General features: G+C 38.8%; 1 pseudogene across 1 annotated transcript; it reads right to left on the bottom strand.

Annotated features, from left to right (window-relative positions):
- Positions 1–3,232: 3,232 nt before the first annotated feature.
- LOC148425482 (membrane progestin receptor alpha pseudogene) lies at positions 3,233–13,559 on the bottom strand (annotated as a pseudogene). Its single transcript, XR_015865215.1, has 2 exons — positions 13,411–13,559; positions 3,233–7,328 (listed from the first exon to the last, which is right to left on the bottom strand). The product of XR_015865215.1 is annotated as a membrane progestin receptor alpha pseudogene (transcript).
- Between the last annotated feature and the right edge of the window lie 325 nt (positions 13,560–13,884).

Genomic DNA, 13,884 nt, shown 5'->3' with positions numbered 1-13,884 from the left:
AACATTCTTATACTTCGTGTAAAAATATGTTAATCTCAACCTCTCCTGGACGCAACAGCCCTCTCTATCGCCCTTCTTTTTCACACAGGGGCCATGCTTTGAGACTGAGAGTGATTTGTTCAGAAAAGCAGAGCACGCTCAGAGCGCAATTCCAAAATATATACAGTAGTAGATCATTTGTACATCTGTATTTTCCACTTGGCTCTACGCTGATGGTAGGCCAAACATTACTCATTTTATTCCAGAAGCATAGGGACGGTGGATATTTGAACATGGGCCACATTTGGCCCCCGGGCCGGACTTTGGATATCAACTAATATTGGCTGTTCAAGAAAGCTAAGGCTGCCTCAATTTCAAAGTAACTTTGCTGCTAAGTTTAAAGGACACATGTCCATGTTTGTCCATACAGTATTAATGAAATGAATTCGTCAAGTTTATCAATATAAAAATGACTGCTCTAAACCAAATAATCAAGTTTTCTCCCCAAACCTGCTGCGATAACAAAAAGCCCAAACCTCCAAAAGTCGCTCTCCGCCATTATCCATGAACGTTGGGAGACTAACCCTGTTCTCCGAGAAGAGGTTAAAGGACAGGAAGAGGGAATCCATTATCCTTGAGAGGCTCCCGGCTTTGTCAAGGGAGACACATTGAGATAGGGTCTACGTGTTACCTCCTCACCTCCACCTTCTTCCAGTGTCTCCACTACTAGCTCGTGATAAATGGACTCGGCTGGCGAACGGGCTGATTGGTGAGAGTAGTAGCACAAAGGCAAAGATGAAAATGGAGGTAATCTTTTAGTAAATTCACACTATGAGGAAATGTGTTAGAGTATAGCATATCAATATTTGTCTGTTAGGCTGGAAAGATAAGGGCATAATCTGTTTTGCATTTAAATTGCCATGGACCCCAGACACTAACCCCTCATCTTCACAAGAACCTAACTCAACCAAAACCCTAAACCCTGAACATGACACAGCATCTAATCCAACAGTTTTAAAAATGACCAAATGCTCAACCTACATTGAAAAAGTTACATTTGTTCACATGAAAGATATGTGGCAAGACAATTTGGTTTGAAATGAAATTTGTCATTTATTTATTTTCTTAATTATTTTGTTGCTGGCTTCGTCTGTAGTCAGAAAATCAGCAAAAAAAATAATTGACTTGACTTTACATTTTGCTTTTTAATTCTAAGGGAGTTATGAATCCTAAATGCTGGCTAAAATAAAAGTCAGTTTTGTTTTGAATTTCCTGGTCATTTTTACTTATTTTCTTTAAAAAAAATAGGAGGGTAAAAACATGATAAATTGAAAGTGATATGAGTTACAATCAGTAAAAAAATCAGTTTGCACTTGATCAATGTCATACAATGTTTTACTAAGCTGCATATGTCTACAGCAGTATTTCACGCAAGGCAGATGGTTTGAATCTTAATTCGAAGGGAATTCTGTACTGTATGTTAAATGCTAGCTAAAATAAACACATTTTTAATTTGCAAAACAAACATACTTCAATAAAAATATGACGTTATAAATTGTCGATTGGGGGGGGATTTAAATCTCTGCCTCAGGGCCACCTGGGGTAGGAAAAACGGAATTGCAGACAAGACACCTTGAAGAAAATAGCAGAACACAAGAGAAGCGAGAACTTTTCTCGTAGGAAGAAGACAGGAAGTCTGCAGGAGGAGTAAGGCTGAAGGGAGCTACACCAGAAGCAGACATAAGAAAATTAATGGAGTCTGGTGGAAACAATTGATAACGGACCGGAAACAGGCTGTAAGGCAATTATCACTATCTCTGCCATTAGAGTTTGGACTGTTTGGGTGTGGAATATTCAAACTAATCCCATTCCATTGGTATACATTAAGGGCCCATCTGCAATGGCTTAAATCACCGTGTATCCTAATTGGGAGAAAATACATCTTAGAGAAATTCAAGATTACATGACATACGTTTTGACACTCAGTGAGTGTCAAGTGTGCCTTGTGGAGGAGGGCTATGGCCGACATTTCCAATTTGCACCAGCTTACATTACAAAAATGATATTTAATAGCCCCAAATATATGCAACACGTGCTGTGTATTATTCACACAAAAAACTCCCAAATAAATACTGTAATAGCAATACTCCACACAAAGCAACATATCAGAACATGAAGAACTATGCAACATATTACAGATGTCTCACCAACAACAAATACAGCAGAATGCTGCCTGCACTTATCCCATTTGCAGACTGCAACAAAAAAAAATCACGCACCTTTAATTTGTTGTTCTTTGCCTCTACGTAACACACACTGTCTCAACTTACGCAAGATGCTTAACCCAGGAGTAATACGATAAATCAATCAGCGATAATCAGGTCGAGGGGAAAAACATGTTGAAAATTGCGGTTTTATCATGTCCTCCTCTTGACAGTTATACCAAATTACAAGGCTGCCCTCTGGTGGTAGTAAGGCGAATTGCCACAATACGTAAAAACTCACACGGAAGACTTGTGAATAACTCATATTTGATGTAATTCTTTATTTCACAAAGAACTTGATGGGAATGAGGAACTAGCCTGCTATAGTCAAAACTCGCATATAAATTGGGCTGACCGGTCATTTATATAGCTAGTGATTCAGCAGTTTAACAGAATTTCTTACCTGAAAAATTCGTTTGCCCTCTGATTGGCACAATACGGTGTAACTGGTATTGATTTATGCAATGACGTATATTAAACCCTATATTTCAGCCAATCAGCGCTTCGCTCAGTCACGTGCTTCCGACTTGTTAATTTTTTGTTTACTAATCTATCGTCCTCAACAATGGCAGCTGTATTCTTCAGGCTGCTGTCAAAAAAAAAAATATAGAAAAGCCAATTTATTTCAATAAATTAGGATACTTATTGCAACCAATAAAAAAATGATTTTAAACAATGATTTGGGCCTTCTAAAAAGCGTATTAAATGTTGAAACATTTGTAGTGCTATTGTTTTAATTTGTTGCCAAAATTGGGCTCCATGTTGTTGAAATTACTTGCTGAACTTGAAATACTGATTTTTTTTTCATGTATATATTTCTGTGCAAATCACGGAAAAAAATAATGTGTAGTAATAAATGGATTTTCCCTCATTATTCTAATTTTTATTTCTTGCACCCGCCTACAATTTATTACTTGATTTCACCTTGTTTGTTGCTTATATTTGCTGCTTTCAAAACCAAAAAAAGACAAAATGACAACCTGGGAAGATTTAAGTTAATGCAACACTTTACTTTTTTTTAAACATTAGTAGTCAGTCACACAGTCAACAAAGAAGCAGGAGACATTCTGGTCCCTCTCACCCTGCTTTCTATAATGAAGGCAAACCTGGGTGGCATCATTAGAGGCTTTGTTAAAACATTCACTTTTACTGCCCATGTTCCAGTTCTTATTTTCACAACATGCAATTTAGATAATAGGTGACAATGTGTCAGTTGCAGCGGAGGGGAAAAATACTGCTCACAAATCTGCGCATTACTCAAAACACTGGTACAAAAACAAACTTGACCTTCAATGATAATTTGTCCATTTGTGGATGGAATATTTTATCTTGAAATAATTGGTTCAAACATAACATTTTCCCATTTCTGACCTAGATGCACATAAAAGAAACCACTGGTAGGGTTTTTTTTTTAGCCCCCAGATTAAACATTTAGAATATTCACAATAACTGTATTTAAAAAAAGATCATGCATGTAAACATAGCCAACGTGGTCAACCACAGTATGTACAGTGTTGATTAGGGCCGTGTATGATGAGTCAACTGATTTTCAGCTAAACCCACCATAAGTGCCTCTGTCAAGACATCATTTGAGTCATCTCTGAAATGATCTTTCAGTAGTGCCATCAGTGTTGAAAACAAAACACATTCATAAAACACCATCAAGAACAGAGAGTGCTGCAATGTATTAAGCCCATTTCCGGGATTGCATCGAACATTTTGCAAGCTAAAATATATTCAGTGTATCCCCAATAAGAAAAAAAAAGGTTTTCCAAGTGACCGCTATAAAATCTTGTATGCATGTAGATATTAAACCATGAAACATTTCAAAGCACGCAGCAGAATAGAAATGAGAAGCATTCCTTCCGGAAAAATATGCACTTATCGCAGAGTGCTATTACGCGCAAAGTGATAAATGGCATATTTTCAGGAGGAACACGTAATGCTTACAGTGCAGGGAAAGCTGTCACACCATAACATCCGCATTATATACAGATAGACATGCTAGAGGCACGTACAATTCCATCATACAAAAAGGAAATCGTTTCAAAAGTAGAGCGTAGTGAACACACAAGCTTCAACGCCATGAAATGTAAAAAAGGCAAAAGCTGAACTTCCAGCCATTTGTATATGAATCTTGGTATCTGAGAAAAAATAAAAACGGTAGTCTCGCAAACCAAACATTTAAAATGTACCTTTTGAAACAGGTTTTCAAATTTCCTCAACTCTAGCAAGAATATAGTTGCGGAAATTTGAATATCCGTTTGCATGACATATTAGAAAATATGAAAAGTGGCATACCCCTGTCCTAAATTTACATAACAAAGGTATAAAGTATAAACCTATGATCACAACTGTATATATCACCAATTTACACTTTTACATTGATGAGCACAGCTGCACATATCACCATTCACCACTTGTTGGCACATATACAGCTGTGATAAGTTTAGATGCCCCTTACAAATGTACAGACGCTCCTCTTCACACAAACACCTTGAGTTCCAGATGGCCATTCGTTAGCTCAATGTGTTTGTTCGTAAATAGTTAGTGAAGGAAAAAAAAAAACTCAGCTTAAAACAGGAATTTCAATCAGAAAAAACACTGTTGTTTAGTGGACTGAGAGCTGCACTCAATTTGTCACGCTACCATGCTTCCTGAATAAACTTCAAAATAAAAGCGATTCACATCTTGCACTTCTTGCTATGCTACTTTATTTTGAAGCAATGACTGGTCTCTCGACATTTCCTGCCTAACTATAATGAAGGCAGGCAGCACATTCTCTCCAAGTATTGTACTGTGTTTCATAGCCCTTCTGGCCCATCCCTTTTCGTTACTAATACAGTACGTGTTCATCCTGCCTGGGTCATTTTTCTCTTTGTTTAGCGATAACACTGCAAACGAGCTAAGCTTTATTGGGCACCCCCATGCACTACACTATCAGTGGGGGAAAGATGTACTGGGCGGAAGGTTTGTTTACGATTGCAGCGCTGGCACTGGTGTCACAAAAAATGCGCTAAATACAAAATCAAACTTACAGGCAACTCTGTTCGTATGTATGTATATACGCTTTGTGCTTGTGAGTTTATATACTTTTTAGTGAATAAATACTAGATGACTGTAATAAGTGTAAATGAGCACAACTATGCTTCTTTTCATATTTTCGATTACATCATGTCAATGAATAGCAAGAGCAATTGCAAATAGCTGACATTCTTGAATGCACCTGCCTGCTAGATACATATAGTATGTAAACTTATGAGCACATCTGTTTGCCAACTAGTGGCGAATGGTGATATACACTGTAATGTTTATAATGTTATACCCTCCTAAGGTGAGTAAATTTATGAGCACAACTAAATTTCAAGAACATTAAAGTAGGATAGGAAAATAAATTATAAATGTAATTGTGGATTTTAAATAACTTGAAAAAAAAATCAAAGGAGATACCATTTGTTTTGTGTTTGCAATAAACTAGCATGATTAGTCAGACTATTAGTTGTTTTTCTGTACAGCTGGGTATAATATGCATTTTCGGATGAAAAAAAAAACCCTACAATACACGGTTGTAGACAACCAACATCGTAGCTCCAATCATTTAAAATACATTAGAGGGGCCATATGACGTCTGTGAGCAAAATGATCAGGTTCCTTGCTCAGTCTCCCGAATGACATCGACTCTCTATAGGAAAAACAAATGTCATGAAAGCGTGTTGAGACTTCATATCAAGAAATATTACAAGTGCACAAAAATGTGATAAAAAAAGTCAAATATAGCAACATCCAAGTTCTAATTAACCCCTGTTCACTGTAGTTTGGCAGATTACACAAGGAAGAAGTCACTGTTACAAATCAATATGTTACAATAGGATTACTGTAGAGCAACTTGAGATGGATTTATCTCATTCACCGCCAGCCCACTTAAAATTAAATTATAGCTGTCAATGGCAGAGAATGATTTAGCGCCATAAATCAAAAATGTATCTTTGACGTCTGCGGCCGTCAACGGCAGTGAATGAATTAAGCGTATTTTTCATGGAGAGAAGCATGCACGCGTTTGCGCACGTAAAAAGCGGTGAGCGCACTGCAGCAGGTGGTGAAGATAAAGAGCGCGACGGCGTCGTGAGCGAGATCGCCGTGGAGTCGCTCGTAGAGCGGCCGCCGCTCGCTGAAGTCTATCCGCAGCGCTTCGATCTGCACCAGGGTGCTGAACATGATGAAGACGTGAAAAATCTGGTGGCCCTGCCCGATGAAGTCACACTTCCCCGGGAACCAGCTCTCCGGGTGGGGCCAGGAAAAAAAGTAGGCGCCGACGAGGAAAAAGAGCACTTGGTAGAGGTGGTACACCACTACCAGGTCGGAGCAGCCTTCCTGGTAGCACGTGTAGATGCGGTGAACCACGGGACTGATGTCCAAACAATAAGCCAAGGCTGAGGGCACCACTTGGAAAAGCTTGTGAGTAAGCTTGGGCAGCGTGGGGCTAGCGTATTTGCCGTAGCAGCAGCCGAAGCACGTGAGCCAGGACAAGAACGCGGCGGCGGGTAAAAAGAAGCCTTGCACTCTGGCGTGCCAAGCCTCCTCGATGGCGTAGTAGTAGTGCGTCAACGCACTGCCGTACTGGTAGACGGCCACCCCCACGTAGTCGAGGAAGTAAAAGGTATAATGAGAGAGCTCGGATTTGGCGGACAAGAGATGAGCCAGGGCGCTGAAGGAGAGGTAGGTGAATGCGGTGAGGAGGATGATGAAGAGGGGCTGAGCGTGAGGGTCTCGCAAAAAATCCACCGTCTGTGAGACCTCCTGCCACTTCACCAATATGATGAGGGCGGCCAGCAGATGGGTCCATACGTTTATGGTCTCGTTGTGCCTTTGAAAAAGGGTGAGGAAATAGTAGCGCCAGCTATGGTCCGGTTGCCTGTAGCCGGTGAGGATGTGACGTTCTTGGAAGACCCAGGGAACGTCGGACACCTTGACGGTGCAAGGCAGAGTGGGGAAGGCCGACTCCAGCAGCTGAGGGATTTGGCGCAGCTGCTGGGCGTTGATAAACAGGCGGCCGATCTGCTCCATCACCACCGTCGCCATGGGAAACTGCAAGCGGGGGAGAGAAGGGGAAAAGCAATGTTTATACCTATATTGCTTATAGAAAGGGTTTCAAACGCTTAAAGCCCCACTGTGTAATATTTAGTTATTCATTATAAAAAATACATAAGTTTCAATGTGAAAAAAAATGTGTTTATGTTTTTTTATATATATACAGTAATCGTGGGTCAAGTAATCGCTATTTATATTACATGGGGAGCGCTGCTCAGATGGAGGCCGTCATGTTTCTTTTGGCTACGGAAAGCAAAGGAAGAAACCTTTAGGGAACGTAACTGATATCACGTTTTGGATGTTGGTTTGTGTCTTGTGTGCAGCCATGCGAGCTTCTGGTTTGTATGACAATCACAAATGAAAACGGTCAAAAGAATGAGAAGGAGGTGCGGGGGTACCGCTCCACGCAGCGCGACAATCGATCGATTTGAGAGTTAGGATGACTAGCTATTCTACCCGTTTCAGTTCACCTCCCAAACGCAAACTAAAACACCAGCAAAGACATTGCGATACCTTACCCTGTGGCTTCCTTATATCGCGGACAATGTTGTTGCCTGTTGTTTATCCATGTGTGCCTGGATAGCTGCCCTGCATTCCATTTGACTGGTATGTTGTGCTTGTGTTTAGTAAAGTGTGGAACTTGAATTTTGGCCATGAAGTCCATACTGTGCAGTGCTTGCGTCATTTGACATAAGTCAGTATTGATGGACTTCCCACCTCTTGCTGTGGCCTCCTTGATTATGTCCGCTGACTAACCAATATCAACATACATTTGCCCAGGTTTTGTAGATTCCTCCCTACTGTGTACTGAAACCAATGGCGAAGTGTATTTGTATTCGCTCGCTCGCTTTGTATGTGCTTCTAAAGTACGGTCTCTGTGATACCGTTGTGCGCGTGCTGCATTCACGTAACACCAGTAAACGGCAACTCTAAATTCTACACAAGGCGACATTAAAATAAACCACCCCAAAAAAACACACACAAATGTATGCTTTTTGCACATTAACAACAAATAATATGTGTTGTTCTTTGAGTTCCATCAGGGGACTTTTGCAAAATGAACCGTGATTGGTTATTATATGAGCCCTGAACAACTATTTAATTTATAGTCAACAGCAAGTGGCAAAATGGCTGCCTCCTGGTATGGCTAAAACAAAATGAGTGGCTTGTGTTGCTTAATTCATATCCCACAGATAAAATGTTATTCAAAAACTGTAATTGAACTCATGGGGCCACATAAGACATATTATTGTAAAGAAAGTGTTTATTTGCCTTTGAGCTCATCATCTTAAGTGGCACATACACAACAACAGTCCTGTGTTCCAACATAAAGTAACAAATAATAATAGCTTAGATTTATATAGTGTCTTCAATGGTCCAAAGAACACTTAACAATAAATTGAAGTGAGCTAAAAAAAAAAAAGATCTTATTCGGCGCACCGTGTTAGCAGAGATGCAGCTAGCATTGGAAGATAATACAATGTTATCTTAGATTACTTAGGAAATTCAAAAAAATAAAACATATTGCTGTTGTTATTATTATTAGCTTTCTTTAAATATGATTTGCATTGCAGCAAACATCTCAAATTTGCCTTCATCTGCCCAAAAAATATTTTATGATAAAGATTTTCCCCCAGGGACATTTTATAGGCACTTTTTGGCAAACATCGCTGGGACTACTAATGGTGGTCAGAACTGGAAGAGGTGTGTCAGAAAAGATCCAAGGCTTGTTTCACAAATGATATGCTTCAAACTAGGAGTTTCCCCCTTCAAATGAATAACCCTGGATTATATAACAGAATGCTTTCTTACTTGGTTTTCATTTCGCATAGACAAAAGGAGAAACGATGACACCAATGCAACCAGACTTTCTAGAGACTCATCACCACTAGGATGTCATGGCTCATCAGTGGTGAGCCATCAAGTGGATATCAACCCCCCAAAATATTTTACCAAAATGTGCTCTATGCACCCCCATTAGTCTTAACATGGCATTCGAATTAATATTGCATTCATGGAATATGAATTAAGCAGAAAAATCCACATATTAAAAATAAAAACAATTGGGGTTGACCTCGCCTTTCAGTGGAAGAGGCCGGCATTACAAAAGCCAAAGAAGGTAAGACAGTCAAAGTCATGTTGATAGCATTTTGTCATGTGGGGTACACCAACCGCGGCGAGTTCTTGCCACTCGCACAGAAGTTCACCCAGCAAGTCTAGAAAGACATCCTGCGGTTATCTTCAAAGTGCAAGAAGAGACAAGTTTCAACAAGAAAAGGCTGCTTCACTGACAACGCACCTGCTCACAATACCCTTAGCATCCAACAGTTCCTGAAGAACATGAAGAACATGCTGGGGCAACACCTCTACTCACCCAACATGCCTTCTGACTTATGATTTTCTTTTTGTTTGTTTTTTTAAGGCATGAACAACAGCAAGATGGCCGTCGTGACGGAAAATCTTGGAAGAAAATTCCCTGGAGTGCATAAAGGTATGGCAGAGAAACCTGGGAAAGTGTGTTCGGACTCTAGGGATTCATTTGAAGGGGCAGACTGATGGGTTGGAGTTGAAATACAATACTGTATATATTTTGTGACGTCAGTCCTGGAACTTTTATGACACCTCTATAGAATTAAAACAACAACAGTTCTGACTGTGTGCACGTCATCAGAATATCGTTAAACTGTATTTACTAGAAGTTGAGGCTTAGTTTTCACAGCACTGAAGACAGTGACAAAATATTACTACTAGAATATTAGTGTTGCTGTTTAAAAAAAAAAAAAAAAAATCACAATTTGAAATTTAACACACCAGGAAGCACATTCAAGTAAAAATGGTATGATACAAAACCTAAAATAATGATTCAAACATATGAGCCCTCCTTTCTTCCAAAACCGCTTCACGTGGAGTTGAAACATTCCATGTAAAATAACAAAATAAAAACAGAGATTTGCATTTTATAATATCTATGGTCAGCAGTACCCTAATGAATTAAATCATTCAATACAATTTATTCTTCACATTTTTTTTTAAGTGTTAAAATAAGAAAGTGTCTAAAAATGGCTGGTAAAAAATGAATGTTTTTCTGTTGTTAAAATAGAATGTGGTGGAGGATTTTTAAACTACAGTTTCTATGCCAGCATTGAATTCAGCAGTACGGTGGACCACAGTGGCATGTCCAAGCCTACACTCTAAAAACATTTGGGTGAAACAAACCCAATATGGGTTAAAAAAAAATGACCGACACAGTATTTGGGTCAATTTCACCCGACTTTCTGGATTGTTTTACACAAAAGAACCCCCAAAAGTGATTGTTTTAACCAGAGACCACACAAATTGGGTTGTCTTGTATGAAACAACACAGAAAGCTGGGTCAAATTGACCCAAATATTGGATGGTTATTCATTTTTACTTAGCTGTTTTCAGGGTGCGTCAATCCAAAGAGAGAGAGTGCCGATTTAACAACACCTCAACTGGATTTTTTTTTTGTTGCTTTTTTTGTTCCTTTCTGCCTTAAGCATCAAATAAGTTCAGTTTTTGTGTGCTGAACATAACATAACATGCAAGTTCTCCTTTTCAAAACAAATAATTGAAATGGACTTTCCCTTGATAAGATTTTTTTTTCTTTCAATTCCCACTGTAAGCACAGACCCGAGCACATGTATATACTGTATCATTAGACTTTCATACAGACACTCAAACTAACATGTAACAACACTTCAGCAATTGTACTGAATTATAGCTGATGTGTGTGTGGTTTTTTTTGTACTTTGCTTTTCAACCTGTTTTTAAGCACATCAGGTGATTTACAACTTTTCAGTTCAGTTTCAAAATTGAGCAGCCATGCAACATCTATTGCGGAAATCTTTGCAAAATTATAGTTCTTGTTTTGAACCTTTTGAGAAATACTTTTGAGAAACTGCTTCTAATTTCAAAAGGCTTTCGAGTGTTGTGTCAGAATGGGTTATTGTTGGGTTGTTGCTCTTTTTGTAGTTTGAAAACAGAGTGGATATTTATTTTGGAGGTGGTGTCACCATATTTCCACACAATGGGTCACAATGTTAGTAATAAAATGTATGTACGTAAAATGTATAATAACTTATGATTTGTGGATCTCTGATTTTTTGGCATTTTTGTTTTGGCTTTACCTATGTGTGACTTTTGACATGATTTTGTATCAATTATACTGTAAGGAACTCATTTTGATGCACACTTTCTCTTTCATTTGAATGATAAATGAGGTTCACTTTCTATTTGGGTTGTCTAGTAATGTTATTAGTATCTTCCTAGTTCTGAGAATGTGTCTCTGAGCAAGCAGTTTTAGATTCATTGAATTGGGAAGTGAAAATTTACATCAAACATGAACGTTAACTGCCCCCAAGTTTCTCCACCCATGACTTGACAGCAAGGCTGTGCATGGAATCCTAATATAGCAACAGCAATGTGTAACCACACGTCTTTGCATGAACAGGTTAAAGAAAGTTGCACTATGTGGTCATTTGAAATAAAAATAACAGCCTGTCCAAAACTGATTGAGAGTAAGCATGTATAGAGTGCTACAATTCCTTAATAATTGCATATTTTGACTAAATATATTTTAACTTGGCATCTCGCAAATGTTTTGAGTGGTGAAACGATTGATTGCTTAGAATGTCTCCTTTATTCAAACATTATGCTATACAGTGCTTAGCTGTATAGTGACCTAACAAGAGTCAAAAAGTCTCAGGACTGGACTGTTGGAAGTAAATCGTGTGGACAGGTCAGTTACATTTTAAGCAGCAATTTACAAAATGGAGTACGAGTACCAAAGGGGGTACGTGAGGGCAATTCAGGGAGTATGGACTGATTTTAACAGGATTTCTTACATCTAATTTATTGATTATTAATACTGCGACATGAACAGCTCTTTTCCAATCAAGAGCAAAATGATAGAAACATGAAGAAATGCATTGTTAAAATGCGTTATAGTGAATAGTTTGCAAAATGTATGCCTTTATTTTATTTTATTTTTTTTGCTTTTATAGCCAGACATTAGTGAGACAATTTTCCAGCATACAAGCCAGAAATATGAGCCGATGTTCCATTAGTACATATGTAGTTCAGCACACACACACACACACACACATATACATATATATATATATATATATATATATATATATATATATATATATATATATATATATATATATATATATATATATATATATATATATATATATATATATATATATATATATATATATATATATATATATCAACTAATAATCATATCATATATCAACTAATAATCATATCATATATCAACATCAACTAAATAGAAGTAAATTAGTTGATGTTGATATATGATATGATTATTAGGGTTATGATTATTCGGGTTACAATTAGGGTTATCTTTAAACGTATTTAGAAGAGTGTCTATGTATTTAATGACAAAACCCAGTCATTCAATGTGCTGAACTTGGTACTGATTAAAATGGAAAAGTCCTTGCCTTTTCTTTATATGATGCAAGAAGCGAATTGGGATTCGGACAGTTTTCCAAGAGCAGAAGTGTTCATCAGACAATAGTGTCTCATGAATTTCCCGTGTGTGTGTGTGCGTGCGTGCGTGCTTTGGAGTGGGAAGCCCGTACAGTAGTGAATGGGAGAAGATTACGTAACAATGAGCATCCGACGTCCACACCCTTTTCTCCTACAAAGGTTGTGTACGTGCACGCATTGGATTTACAGCAGAACCTTGTATAATAACGGAAACACGTTGGAGAATAGTCAAGAATCATGCAAACATCTGTGATGCACTATACAAGAAGCGGCCCTGTTGCACTCATTGTCATTTCTATTTGGCAAATCGTGCACCTGATAGACGCCTGTAAATTCAATATCTATTCTTTTTCGTCTACACTTTATCACAGCACGGAGGTCGTAATCCACCCTCCCTGCACATCGCACAACGGTAACAGGGCGTTTGGAGAGGAATTAACGAGACAACCCTTTACTTGTGTCGGCTTTAATGCTCGAGGCGGAAAATCTTCTTTTCATCATCTGAACCGGTGAACGCGTACCACAAAGACCCACATACCTGTAGATGGTGGAATCAATCCAAAGTCTTCGAATTTGCCGACGACGAAGGACTGACAGGTTGATAAATAATTGAAAACATTGTGCGACGACTAACACGGATGGAGGATGGCCGTGGCTGGAACAGTGCTTGGCGGTAGGGCGCAGACTCCAAGAGGATGTCAAGGTCTTCTGACGGACGGATCTAACAACCAATCACAGGATACGGTTAGGCCTCTCTTTGCGGCATGCTTGGTTTAGCCAATGAAAACTGTTGTGTGGGTAATAAACCCACCCACACGGCGGGGACATTTCGCCACAGTCATAACGAGCACTCCGATGAGACGTTTCCATCATGTGAGAAGTCATCAAGTTTATCATCTATGAAATGTTCCATGTCCAGCCTTGAATTTGACTCCAGTGGTTTTATGATGACAGAGCAGACCGCACATCTGCTTGAGGTCATATTCAAATCCAGCCGTAACGTGGAATATGC

Source organism: Hippichthys cyanospilos, chromosome 3 (assembly GCF_059441005.1).
Source record: "Hippichthys cyanospilos isolate Australia breed blue-spotted pipefish chromosome 3, RoL_Hcya_1.0, whole genome shotgun sequence".
NCBI lineage: Eukaryota > Metazoa > Chordata > Actinopteri > Syngnathiformes > Syngnathidae > Hippichthys > Hippichthys cyanospilos.
This window is presented reverse-complemented; position numbering and strand designations above follow the sequence as displayed.